The sequence below is a fragment of the Stenella coeruleoalba genome (assembly GCF_951394435.1).
Source record: "Stenella coeruleoalba genome assembly, chromosome: X".
Lineage (NCBI taxonomy): Eukaryota > Metazoa > Chordata > Mammalia > Artiodactyla > Delphinidae > Stenella > Stenella coeruleoalba.
In genome coordinates this window covers 86,497,888-86,511,299 of record NC_137152.1, presented here as the reverse complement: position 1 = coordinate 86,511,299, position 13,412 = coordinate 86,497,888, and the positions used below count along the sequence as shown (strand labels likewise).

General features: G+C 37.7%; 1 protein-coding gene across 13 annotated transcripts in view; it reads right to left on the bottom strand.

Annotated features, from left to right (window-relative positions):
• Nucleotides 1-12,681, bottom strand: part of PWWP3B (PWWP domain containing 3B) — a 28,585-nt gene extending 15,904 nt beyond the window's left edge. For 2 of the 13 annotated variants that reach the window (XM_079910113.1, XM_079910105.1), the window contains exons 1-6: nucleotides 12,552-12,681; nucleotides 9,747-9,929; nucleotides 8,790-8,871; nucleotides 5,870-6,046; nucleotides 5,050-5,220; nucleotides 3,471-3,656 (exon numbers count right to left, since the gene is read on the bottom strand). The gene's annotated coding sequence lies outside the window, so the exon portion shown is untranslated. Of the gene's footprint in view, nucleotides 1-3,470; nucleotides 3,657-5,049; nucleotides 6,047-8,789; nucleotides 8,872-9,746; nucleotides 9,930-12,551 lie in introns of all 13 variants that reach the window. The other 11 variants (XM_079910112.1, XM_079910114.1, XM_079910110.1 and 8 more) reach the window with 11 other exon arrangements.
• Between the last annotated feature and the right edge of the window lie 731 nt (nucleotides 12,682-13,412).

The window sequence follows — 13,412 nt, the reverse complement described above, 5'->3', positions numbered from 1 at the left end:
CCACCAGGGAAGCCCCAGAACCTGACTTTTGATGCGTGCCATTCAACCTTATGAGTAGAAGGACAGGAAGGAGCAGAAGTCAAAGCGCTATAATCTGGAGACAGAGATCTGGTTAAGAATATGTCCCCAGTAAGAAAGTAGAAGCCAAATAACATAAGAGATACAGAATGGTTATAGAATAAACAAATGTCAATATTTTTAGTGTATAAGGGCCATATAAAAGAGTAGAAATGGTCCATTTAGAATACTCCCAAAAACTACAAGGGGGCCATAAGCATAGTTAAAGAAAGAAATTTTAGATTCTTAATGGATATTCGAAATATTCAATGACCCCTAAGGCACAGGCACAAACAGTTGAAACTGCCTGTAAACAAAGTTAAGATCTTATTATTAATGTTCACTGGCCGAATGTCAGCCCACCTAAAGCAGAAGAGTATCAGAAGAAAACTTACGAAGGAAGAGCATTCCAGGTAAGAAAAAGGCAAGCCAGATAGTGAATCACTGCCAGGGCCAAAGGGACACAATAATCTCTGGTCAAATGCATGTAAACATGATTGGGAAAAAAGAAAAAACAACAACAACCAACCAACCAGTGACCTAGAGGTCACAAGAAGATAAACCTGCCATATTTGGAGATTTTTGTATTTCCCAAGTAATGCTAAAACCTACACAGTGTCCATGGATGAAGCTGCTAGGAATTCAAGGGTCAGGATGATGGAATGGGAAACATTAAAAGAAATAAAATGAAAGGAAGGTTGATGAGGACCCCACAACGTCATCATCACAGCACATAGCAAATAAAACTTTATTACAGGGCTTCCCTGGTGGCGCAGTGGTTGAGAATCCGCCTGCCAATGCAGGGGACACAGGTTCAAGCCCTGGTCCAGGAAGCTCCCACATGCCACGGAGCAACTAAGCCTGTGTGCCACAACTACTGGGCCTGTACTCTAGAGCCCGCGAGCCACAACTACTGAGCCCATGTGCTGCAACTACTGAAGCCTGCATGCCTAGAGCCCATGCTCCGCAACAAGAGAAGCCACCGCAATGAGAAGCCTGCGCACTGCAACAAAAAGTAGCCCCCGCTCGCTGCAACTAGAGAAAGCCCATGCACAGCAACGCAGACCCAACACAGCCAAAAATAAATAAGTAAAATAAATAAATTTATAAAAAAGAATAAACTTAAAAATAAAAAAATAAAATTTTATTACACTCTGAGTATTCAAGTAGATAGACTAGGTTGTAGTGTTCTTCAGAGGATCATCAAGCAGAGAAAGACCTTCATTGTATCTGCCTTGGGGAATTTAAAGATAAAGGGAATCCCTTTCTCACTGCACCCTCCACCCCCACCAGCTTCTGAGACACCCAGAGGAAAAGAAAGATCCACGCTGGACCAAAATTATTCCTGTGAGCACTCTGAATAAAGGTACTTATCAGTTCTTTAGTGAGGAAATATGAGAGACTGTTAAACATATACTGTCTGAATTTCAGAATTTCTCAGACAAGCTTTATGCCAAGCTTGTTATGTGTTAAAAGTCCTCAAACAGATATTCAGACATGGGTTTCTGACTGAGTTCTAACTTTAATAGCTCACTAAAGGGACCACTGGAGCTACCAGATATCAAAATATATTACAAGGTTAAAATAATTTTTAAAAGTTCAGTAACAGTCTAAGCGTGTAGCAAGGAGTAGATATGAACATAAGAAGGAAGGGGAAAAGAAGAAAAGATTTCAAAATGAGCCATTGAAGATGTGAATGTGCATGTGATTGATTGGTACATCTAGATATAGACTGGGAATCAACCAGTGAACTCCAAATCATCTAGAAAAATCCTTAGGTCATTGGTCTGTATATGACTGCCTGGTTAACCACAAACACAGTGATTTTACAGGCATCTATTTGCCTTAGGGCTACTAAGCAGTTTCCCCCTTCTGTGCTCATACATATCCTCCTGAAAACTTGCAAGGAAGCTTGAATAAACAATTCTGAATGAGCAATACTCAAAGAAATGGGAAAGAGAAAAGAGAATAAGCAAAGGGATTTCTCTGTCAAAGGAGAAGAAAGGTGGAAAATAAAAATGGAGAAGACAGGCAAAAAGATGAATAAATACTGGGCACCAAAGAAACATACTGTGGTTGGGGAAATATATTTAAAAATACAAGAAAAGAGGGCTTCCCTGGTGGCGCAGTGGTTGAGAGTCCGCCTGCCGATGCAGGGGACACGGGTTCGTGCCCCGGTCTGGGAAGATCCCACATGCCATGGAGCGGCTGGGCCCGTGAGCCATGGCCGCTGAGCCTGCGCATCCAGAGCCTGTGCTCCGCAATGGGAGAGGCCACAACAGGGAGAGGCCCGCCTACCACACACACACACACACACACACAAATATATATATGTACAAGGAAAGAGAAATAGTTCTATAATGCCCCTGTATGTAGGCCTATTATAGCTATTAAATATAAGGAATGAATGAGCGTGTGTATGGTGGGAGCTTCAGAAAGGGGAGTGTTGAGGAATGAAATGCATCAGAGGCACCATTGCTATTATTGGGTGTTTTGGTATTTTGGGGCCTCCTGAGGGTAATTCTAGGGTGATCTTTTAAACTTTTAAAGTTTCAGTGCTGCCCTATCTAGGCAGCAAGACACAGATACTGGGGTTTGTGTCTCTTGGATTCAGACAACAACACAATGACCTCATTAAGAGGATGAGCTTAGGAGTCAGATATTTGGAATGGCTGTCATGGCTACTTATTGGATAGGGTAGTTTTTTTTTTTACATCTTTATTGGAGTATAATTGCTTTACAATGGTGTGTTAATTTCTGCTTTATAACAAAGTGGATCAGTTATACATATACATGTGTTCCCATATCTCTTCCCTCTTGCGTCTCCCTCCGGATAGGGTAGTTTTCAAGGATTTATTGAGAGTCAGGCAGTTGGCTGGGACCTGCAAGTCTTCCAAAAGTAGACATCATCATACTCATTTGCATAACTTCTTTTTTTTTTAAAGAAGATTTCTGCTTTATCTTCAAAGTACAGAAATATACTACCAAGTGGCGATCACGGCCAGTGGCTCTCCTTAGATGGCCAGTGAGGGCCTTGGGGCACAGAAGGGCAGTGCGACCTGGACTGGGGGTGCGTCCTGTGTCTTCTGTATTATTTCTTCATAGGAGCTTAACACATTTAATTCTTTTCTGCTTAGAATCCGTGGTTTTCATTTAAAAAGTATGGTCACTGGACCAGAATCGAAACAAATTGCATCTCCCTCCCAAGAGGGAGGAGATATGGGGATATATGTATATGTATAGCTGATTCACTTTGTTATAAAGCAGAAACTAACACACCATTGTAAAGCAATCATACTCCAATAAAGATGTTAAATAAAAATAAATTCATCTTTTCCAAAAAATAAAAAAACAAATTGCACTCCATATTCTCAATTTAACCATGTTTTAACATGAGACGGGAAGAGTCTTACCCAATGTCACGTGGATCGTGCAGGATCTGGCCCTGTGACCTGGTTGTTTTTATTCTCACTCCAACTGCTTGTCCAGCAGAGCCTTCTCCCTGCTCGGCACTTTTGTGGTCGTGCTGCCTTTCTGAGGCTCAACTGGCATCACATGCAGATTCCCCAGGTCGTGTACATCTCTGATATTAACCTAAGCTGTCCAAAAGTAGACAGGGAATCAAACCAATTAAATGGAAAAGGCGTAAAGAAGCTTCCCTACCAAAACTTTAGCAGGAATATCATTCTGAAACACAGGAATTAGATGAAATCTCATGTGTGATGTAGCTGCCTTATTTTCCTTCTTGTTCATGTTATTTGAAATGTTCTTTGTGACACAGTTATGTTATTAGGTTCATGCTAAAATCATCCCTCTAGTGAAAAGTATGCTTTGGGGACTGGAAAGAAGGGAAATAACAATTGACTTGTTTCTTCTATAGGCCAAATCTGTGTAGCTTTGTTTTCAAAATGTTTCTGTTTGGGTCCCCACATCAGTCCTCATATAGGGCTTTTTTTTTCTAGGCATGTACAATTTTTTCAGTGGAACTACAATCACATTCTACATGTTGTCTGATAGTCTGCTAACATAAAGTACATTTCATGGCATTGTTTCCTTACTTCATAAAAATAGTTGCTTAGAGAAAACATGGAAAATCCTACAAGCGCCATCTTGTGACCAGTACCAGAGCTGCATCCCGTTAATACTAGATCCTTCTTAAGGGAGACGGGTGGGAACTTACATCCTGTCAAGCCAGCAATTTTCTCAGGCTTCTAGAATATACCATACTCAAATTTAGAGTTTTGTTATGCATCACACAAAAAATGGAATGCTAATGTCTTTAGTTGCAAGGGTCTGACAAAAAATTGCATGCTTACTGAAAATTGAAAAGATACGATTTTTAAAAAGAAAGTATAATTCTGGAAAAATGATCAATATTATTATTTCCTGAGTATCTTTCAATATTTTTCTTTACATATATACATGATACATATAACTTCAAACCAGCTTTTTACCGTGCTCAAGCGCACAGTTTGAAAGTTTTTCCATATTGATAAGTATTTTCAATGTGACTTTGTTTCAATCACTTCAAATGTAATTTCCCCCTAATTTGTAACATTTTACCTCAAACTTTTTTCTGATATTGTTAGGAAATGACTAAATATGCGTTAAGAATCATTTTAAAATAGAGATAGTAAGGACTGTCCTCTCACACTATACAAGTAATCCCATTTAGTGTAGGTACCCTTCTATTTTTTCTGATGTTGTTACACATATTGTATTAACACAGTCCTCTATCTTTAAATGACCTAATATGGTGTTTGCCATTCTTCAATTTGCATTTTTCAGCTGGTACTACTTCTCAGACATCTTTTCAAATCGCGACATTTTCATACTTTTGTCAGCTATTTAACGTTCAATTGTAGTTGTATGGATGCACCACGTCACATAATATTTTTAAAACTGCTAGTAGAAATAAACCAAATCCTCTCTCTGTCTCACTCTTAAACTTAAAAGATATAGAAAAATTGTTATTGCTAACCATGGCCATACCTGTGGTCTGAAAGAATGAGTTGCAAGGAGGACACAGGCAGGGCTGTAGCCAACACAGCAACCAGGCTACGCGCTTGATCAGGTCCAGGAAAATTTCCACTATCGGCAAAAGACTGGTGGGGGGGAGCGGTATGTCTGAATGTCTGTGTTTGTCTGTGAATGCTTATGTGTCTAAAACCAAATGGATACAATTTGTTTCAGCTTCATTTTGCTCTACTAATTATAAAAATTATCATGGAATAAAACAGTTCTAAAAATGCTGAAAACTGGTTAAAATATATTTTGAAATCCCCAGAAGTCTGAACACTCCAGAGATGCTGACTATTAACATGGGAATCTAGTTCCCTCTGTAAGAAAAATGCACATATTTTTTTACAAATGTTATCACTCAACAGCATATCTGAATCCCTTCCACGTTCGTTGTACATTTATATTTGTGGTTGTATGTGCCAAGCACTTTTTATGGTTACATTTTTCTATCAGTTATGTTTTGTAGAATAATAAATGTTTAAATATAATAAAATCTGTAACAAAGATAGAAACATGGAATGCCATGTAAACAATTAACATGAACAGCATGCCTCACTTAAGTCTTAATTTAGATGCTGTAATCTGATCGCCCATTCCCACACTGTGGACTTCAAAAAATATCGGGAGAAACTGAATTTTCCAGGGGACTGATTCTGTCACAGTAACAGGAATTTCCCCCACACTATATTCTATTCCCACCTCTCCCAGGCAACAGTCTCTATTTTTTTCACCGTAACACTAAAGCCGAAAGAAATTCCCAGAAAAAAACTAGCTTTAAGACAGCCATTACCTTGAAGCTTCTTGTCAGCTGCAGCCTCGTGAAATATAGCCCCTCCCCCAAGAGTGGCCAGGCACAGCTCACATCCAAGCTTCTCAGAGGATGCTCCGCCCCCTCCCTGTGATGGGGAAAGCAGGGGGCCTTTCCCTCAATTAGAGGGAGGAGAATCGCCAAGTAAACTGAAATTCACTTAAAGGGGAAAAACGTTCATTTTTAAAGGACTTTAAAGAGAAATGGCAACATGTGTCTCTTTCATTTCCATTCAAACCACAGGGGTAGGTGATTTCCTGTAGAGAAATAGCAAATCTCTTTATCATACAGTAAAGACCCAGTTGAAAATATCTCTTACATATTTTTCTTGCCTTTTCTGGTAACATTTCTACAAATTATTTTAAGACTCAGCTGGTCAAGGTCCACTAAAAGACTACACAAAAGTCCTTGTTGTGATTGCAGTGAATTAATACACTATTTTGTGGAGAATTAAATCTCTACAATTTTAATTCTTCTGGCCCTGGGACATGATATGTCTCTTTTGTACTCAGTTTGTCTCCTTCATCCTTCAGAAAGTTTAAGTTTTTTTCAAGTAAAGTCATTTTTTAAAACACAAAACATCAACCAAAATCCTTAATGAAGAGAGATGTGAGAGATATGTAACTGAATATACTAAAACTGAAAAAAGAACTACTTATGGTAAAAAACACTATAAAGCAAAGTTGAAAACATAAGAATAAACTTGACAAACTGTTTTTCATTCAAGAAACAGCTCTAAAGTAGCTCTTACAAATTAATAAGGAAAAAAAGTGAGGTAAAAAAATGAGCAAGGGACAAAAATAGACAATTCACAATATTCTGAGGGAAAAATTCTTACCCCCTCCCAACATTTACTTTCCTGTGAGCAAGCTCATGCAGTGCAACTACATCTCTGCAAGGGTATCTCTGTCCTTCTTGTACAGTTGCAAACCTCCAGGCTGTTTGGTAAGATTGTTAAAATTTGTTGTTTTAAAGTCCGCTTGACTCACAATAATCAATGCCCTGCAACTTACCTTCACCTTGTACTAAAGCTGACGTTTAGGCTTCCATCTGCAACTTCATTTGTTTTATATCAGTTTGTTCAATTTGTTCAGTGTAGAAAAGGAGGTGCTATTCATTGGGGGTCCTCAAAACCCAAACATCCAAAATAAAAATTAAAACTAAACAATCCATAAAGGTACTCACCTCCCCTAATAAAGAGATGCAAACATAGACAGCAATGAGATTTCACTTTTCTACCTAATTTGACTTATAATGAGGCCAAAAAATGATACAATGGAGAGTTGACAAGAGAGTGAGGAAATGGGCACTCTTGCTCACGAGCAAGGTCACAAAGCTGGGAAGACGGCAAAACAAAATCAAAGCCAAAGTCTTATCAGAATCCCAAACAGAAAGATGTGTTCTCTCTCCACCAGTACTCATTGCCTCCTGGGCTTGGAATCCTGTCTCTTGAGTAGAACCAAGGATGATGTCATTCACCTTCAGATTGTAGGGGAATTAGTCAATGTAACCTCCAGTGAGTGTCAACCTATGTTCTTCCTGGTGAACACACTGGTGAACCACAATAATTTTCAATAATTACCGTACTTATCTATAACTCTCCACCTCTCACACAAATTAAAAAATATATTTCTGCACTATGCTCTTGCACTGACCATATCTTCATTATAGTTTCACTTAGCCATAGAGTAGTTACGATCTGTCTCTTTTGTGTTGCAGGGTCCTGGCGGTACAACGACTGAAAATAATTTGTTACGCAGGGAAATGCCCATTTCATCCTATCCTCATTTACAATTGGCAACTTCTTGTTCTTGTGCTTTTGTTGTTTGCAATTTCTAATTCAATATCCTCTTTTATTGAGCTTTTTTGTTCACAAAATAGTCAAGAAATTAAGAGTTAAATTTAGAGTTTTATTGCCTTTAACCTAGGGGTGTTGTTTCCCAGGAAGTGCCAAAACCTACATACTGCCAGTGGATCGTTCTGAGGGTTAGTTCTCTTAAGATAATGTTATGCTAATTCAAACACAAAAAATTATAAAGTGTAGGTAAAGTTGGTAAGGCCCTCACAACCCCATCCATCATCACAGTGAACAAGTAAACACAACTCCTGTCTCTTGCCACCTCTGACTAATTCACCTTAGAGAAACAGAGCTGCAGTATGACACAGCTCTTCCTGTGATTAACAAACACAAAGAAAGAAAACTGTCTGCATGAGGGTCTCTAAAGAAAGAAGCCATCATTCTTCCAGACACATATAGCAGAAGGGTCAGGCTGGATCAAAATTATTCTGTTAACCAATCTGAGTAAAGGACATTAAAATTTCTTTGGTGAGGAGATATGGATTTCTGTCTGTAGAACCCAATGTCTAGCCTTGGGTTTTGTCACAGAGGCATTATGACAGAGTTACGTTTTTGACGTGTTCAAACAGGCAGGCAGGCAAGCAGACAGCTGTGGGTTTGAGACCTTTACTAGCTCAGTGGAGAGAAAAATTTCAAATCCTTGATAACTATGCTAACTTGTCATGTCCCCATACTAGATAGCACAGTTAAGAAACATGCATGACTCACAAGCATCTCTGACATTAACCTAGGGTTAAACCACATTTAACGGTACAAATAATAAAAAAATAGTTTAGTAGCTGTCTAAGGTGTAGTGAGAGACGGATGAGACAGGAAGGAGGGAAAAGGGGGAAAAGAAGTCCTAATTTAACCACAGGGAAACTGAATTTGCACATGTTCAGTTAGTGCACTGGGATATAGACAAGAACTCAATCAACAGATACACAATGTGCTGGAACATTCCTCAGGACCCTGGTCTGGTTCTAGTTGCCTGGTTTTCTAGAAAATCAGTGTTTATGAAGAGCCCTTAACTTTATTGCATTAGGGTTAGTAAACGGCTCTCACCTGCTGTAGCCTCTTCTTATCCTCTGAAACTTCACAAAGTAGCTCGACTAAAGTGTTTTCAATGGGCGATAACTGGATTAGACTGAAATAAGGCAAAAAAGAAAAGGGATCAGATAAGAAGTTTACCCTCTTAAGCAGAAAGAACATGGACAATGAGGATGGAGGCAAGATACGACTCAGAAAAATAAGTAGTGCATAACAGACAGAGGAGGTTGGAGACATGGACATCTTTTGGGGGAGGGGAAGGAAAACAGAGAAGAATTATGATAGCACAAACCCAATATCACATCTTTATTATTTCTGTTGTACTGTAAGAACGGAATGCATGTGGGAGGGGCTTTGGAAGTGGCAGGAAAATTATTTGTGTTCCTGGATAATTTGGGTCTTTTAAATCCCACTGGGTTATTAGGAGGGAATGCTGGGCTTTAATGTTTCCAAAGCTGCTAGTGCTGCCCTGTCTGTCCAAAGCAACCAAAGATCTCATGGACACAGACAGTGAGGTTCAGCATCAACAGCCTTATTCAAGAGAGTATGCAGAAGTCTATTCAAGGAAGGCTGTGAGACCTTAAGCAGGTCTTAAGAAATACTTGTAACTATGCTATCTAGCATGTGGTGATGACAACCTAGCAAAGGTGTCAAGGATTGTAGAGTCAGGTCATTGGCTGGAACCTCTGGTAGACACCTGAATAGCCCCTTTCACTATTTCTTCATAGTGGTTTTAATACATGAGATATTTCCCCCAAAACTAGAAGCTATGACTTTTAATTACAAAACGTTATGGCTGCAAAACCAGGAGCAAATTGAATTGTATCTCAAATTCTCGACCTAACATGATTGTACTATGAAGTGTGACTTTTAAAATGCTATGGCTTCAAAGCAGGAAGCAAAATAAATTATACCCCAAGTTCTCAACATGTTTTTAATGTGAACTATTTCATGAGATGGGAAGAGCCTTACCCAATGTCATGTGGATCATGCAGGATCCGGCCCTGTGACCCGGTTGTTTCTATTCTCACTCCAACTGCTTGTCCAGCAGAGCCTTCTTGCTTGGCACTTTTGTGGTCGTGCTGCCTTTCTGAGGCTCAACTGGCATCACATGCAGATTCCCCAGGTCGTGTACATCTCTGATATTAACCTAAGCTGTCCAAAAGTAGACAGGGAATCAAACCAATTAAATGGAAAAGGCATAAAGAAGCTTCCTTACCAAAACTTTAGCAGGCATGTCATTCTGAAACACAGGAATGAGATGAAATCTCATGTGTGATGTAGCTGCCTTATTTTCCTTCTTGTTCATGTTATTTGAAATGTTCTTTGTGACACAGTTATGTTATTAGGTTCATGCTAAAATCATCCCTCTAGTGAAAAGTATGCTTTGGGGACAGGAAAGAAGGGAAATAATTGCCTTGTGCCTTTCTACAGGCCAAATCTGTGTAGCTACTTTTTTTAATGCTTTCTGTTTGAACTCTCACATCAGTCTTTGTGTGTTTTTTAATTTTATACATGTGCAATTTTTCAACGAACCGCAGTCACACTCTACATACTGTCTCATAACCTGTCTCATAATAGCAAATACATTTCATTGCTTTGTCCACTTCATGAAAATGGTTGCCTGAATTTAGGACACCTGGCAAGCGCCATCTCGTGACTAGAACCAGAACTGCAGGCACTCAGGTCCTTGGTCAGGAAGGGTGGGAACTAGAGCCATCCAGACAGCAGCCTTCTCAGGCTTCTAGACTTTTACATTAACTTAAGAGCTGTGTGCGTATTATAGAAAAATGGGATCATATTTCCTCATTTTAACGTTTGCTATTATATCTTTCATGCATATTGTATATCTTTCTTCATCTTTCAATTTTTCAAGAAAAAAAGCAAATCCCCACAATAATGTTCAAAATATAATGGTTTGCTCTATATATTAACAGATTTCTCTTATACATATTAATAAATGTGCATATTTTTTGAAATCAGACCTTTATCCCTCCTAAGAATATATTTTAACATCTTTCCACATCAATAAATATTTTCTACATCGTCTTTTTGTGAATAACTTTTCAAGACTACTCTACATTTCTAAAATTTTTTCTCATTTTCTCACAATGAAAATTATTCAAGCTTACTGTTTTAAAAATAAGATTTAAAAATGGAGAAATGTAATATATAAAAGGTTGAAATGTTCTGTTTCCAACTACACTTATATATCCCCAATTAATAAAGTAGCATGTATATCTCCAAAATTTTCTTACATATAATGTACTAATATTATTACAGGCTATTCTGCAATATGCTTATTTTTAGTTTTTTAGAGTATACCTTCTACATCCTTTCTTATTTTTACATTTAGCTCATTGCATTAGCTTATTCTCTTTATAGCTGCATAGTATTCAAAATTATGGATGTACTATCCTACATAACTATTCCATAATATGTTTTAAACATTTTTTGAATTATTTCTCAAAAGTACATAAAACTTCAAATAAATATCTTCTGCTTGAACCAAAGTCTGTACAATAGTCTAAATATTTGAACTGCAAGAAATGCACAAGCAGCCAGATAACCAGCCTTCTCAGATCCACAGAAAAATCCACCTTCAGCTAAAGACAATGGTGTGTGTGTGGGTATCCATTTAAATGTCTGTAACAAAATGGATTTTTCTCTTTCAGCTCCATTATGTCTTTCCAAAAAAAATCTAAAGGTACATAAAATCTAAAGAAGAAAATGCTCAACGTTCTTTCTCCAACCCCTGAGTTGTTTACTGCTTACATTTGAGTCTAATCCCCTTGATTTTTCCCTCATCATATATATATATGTGTGTGTGTATATATGTAATTTCAAATAATGTATTCATATATATGTACATATCAGAATACACTATTTTAAATTACATTTATTCACCAACGTATTTGAACACATTTCCACGTTTCTATATGTTTACACATTTTTTTTTTTGGCAGGTAGTTTTCTTCCCCCCATGGTTTTAAATTCTCATCTCAGTTTTTTTTATGCTGACATAGCTACTCATGCTAAGTGAAATGTGGGAAAAGAAGTGGAAAATCTCCTCTCTTTTTTCCCTAGACATTTATTACTAGATATATTGCTGTGTTTTATTATATCAATATAAGTCTATTATTCTTCAGTTTATGATCTTACAAATATTTTTCATATTACAGTACAAATAGGACTATATCATTCTTTTCATAGCTAGGTAGAGATGTAGACAGTGATTGTCCTTTGCACATCCATAAAAAAGTGATCCTCTTAAAACATTGAGTATTCCCTGACAATAAACTAAACTTCTTATTGCCAGAAGTACTTAAATTTGCAGTTATACATTACTTCAGATTATTACTATACAAACTCCACCAAAACAGTAAGATTTGTTGGAAACACAATCAACAACCAAAGTAATATAAAGAGGTAACACTCCAAACTAATAACTTCATTTTTCATTTGGCATTATCACAATCTTTTTTTTTCAAAGTAAGGAAGATAAATTTTCAAGTTTTGTTTCATCATTTATCTCTGTTACCATTGCTTTTTGACTGAAAGATAAAATGCCCTATTCGAAAGTCAACTTTTGCAACCTCATGAAGTATTTTTTCCGCAGGTGTAATCTGATCACCTCCCCCACTTTTAAAGTGTGTACTTTTAAAATATCTGGAAGGAATACAAAATTCAGATATAATTCCCTCACAGAAACAACGACTCTCACAAAACGACACTCCTTTCCCACGACTCCAAAGCAGCAGTCCCTTCTTTTCTCACCTTAACTGCCAAGTCTCCAGAAATCTCCGAAAATAACTAGCTTTTTACGACAGCCATTACCTCCAAGCTTCTTCTCTTCTCTCTTCGGCGGAGGCTTCCGAAGTCTGTATGTAATGCGGCTCCTCCCCCAAGACTGGCCAGGGCCGGCTCACTTCCAAGCTTCTAGAGGATGCTCCGCCCCCTCCCTGTGATGGGGAAAGCAGGAGGTCCTTCCCTCGTTTAGAAGGAGGAGAACCTCCAAGTTGAACCGAAATACAGTTAAAGGAAAGAAATATTCATTTTAAAGAACTTTAACGTGTAATGGAAACATATGTCTGTTCAATTTTCTTTTAAACCCCTAGGGTCTGTGATTTCCTGAAAAAAGAAAAGGAGGTAGCAAATCTCTTTTTCATATAATAAAGATGCAGGTAAAATAATCCTTACATATTTTTTTCAGTCTATCTCTCATACTTTGTCTCTGGTAAATTTAAGACCTGTTAGTCAAGCTTCACTAAAAAGCATGCTAAGTGTCTTGATTGCGATTGTAGTGGATTAATAACTTTATTTTAGGGAGAATTAATTCTTTACAGTTTTGAACCTGAACCTGGAACACAATACTGTATGTCTCTCTTTTCATTCAGGTCTCCTAATACTTCCTTTCTTAGGTTTTTTCTAGAGAAAAATCCCCAAACAAAATCTGACCAAACCGAAATTGAAAAAAAAAAAATCAATCGTAATATCACAATAAGCCACAGTCGAAAATCAACCACAAATTTACAAACGCTTTTCAATGGATATGATTGGGTAAACAAAAATATCCCTAAACTGCTGTTATATTTCAATAAAAAAGAAATGATCAACATAGCAGAATCAGACAAAGGG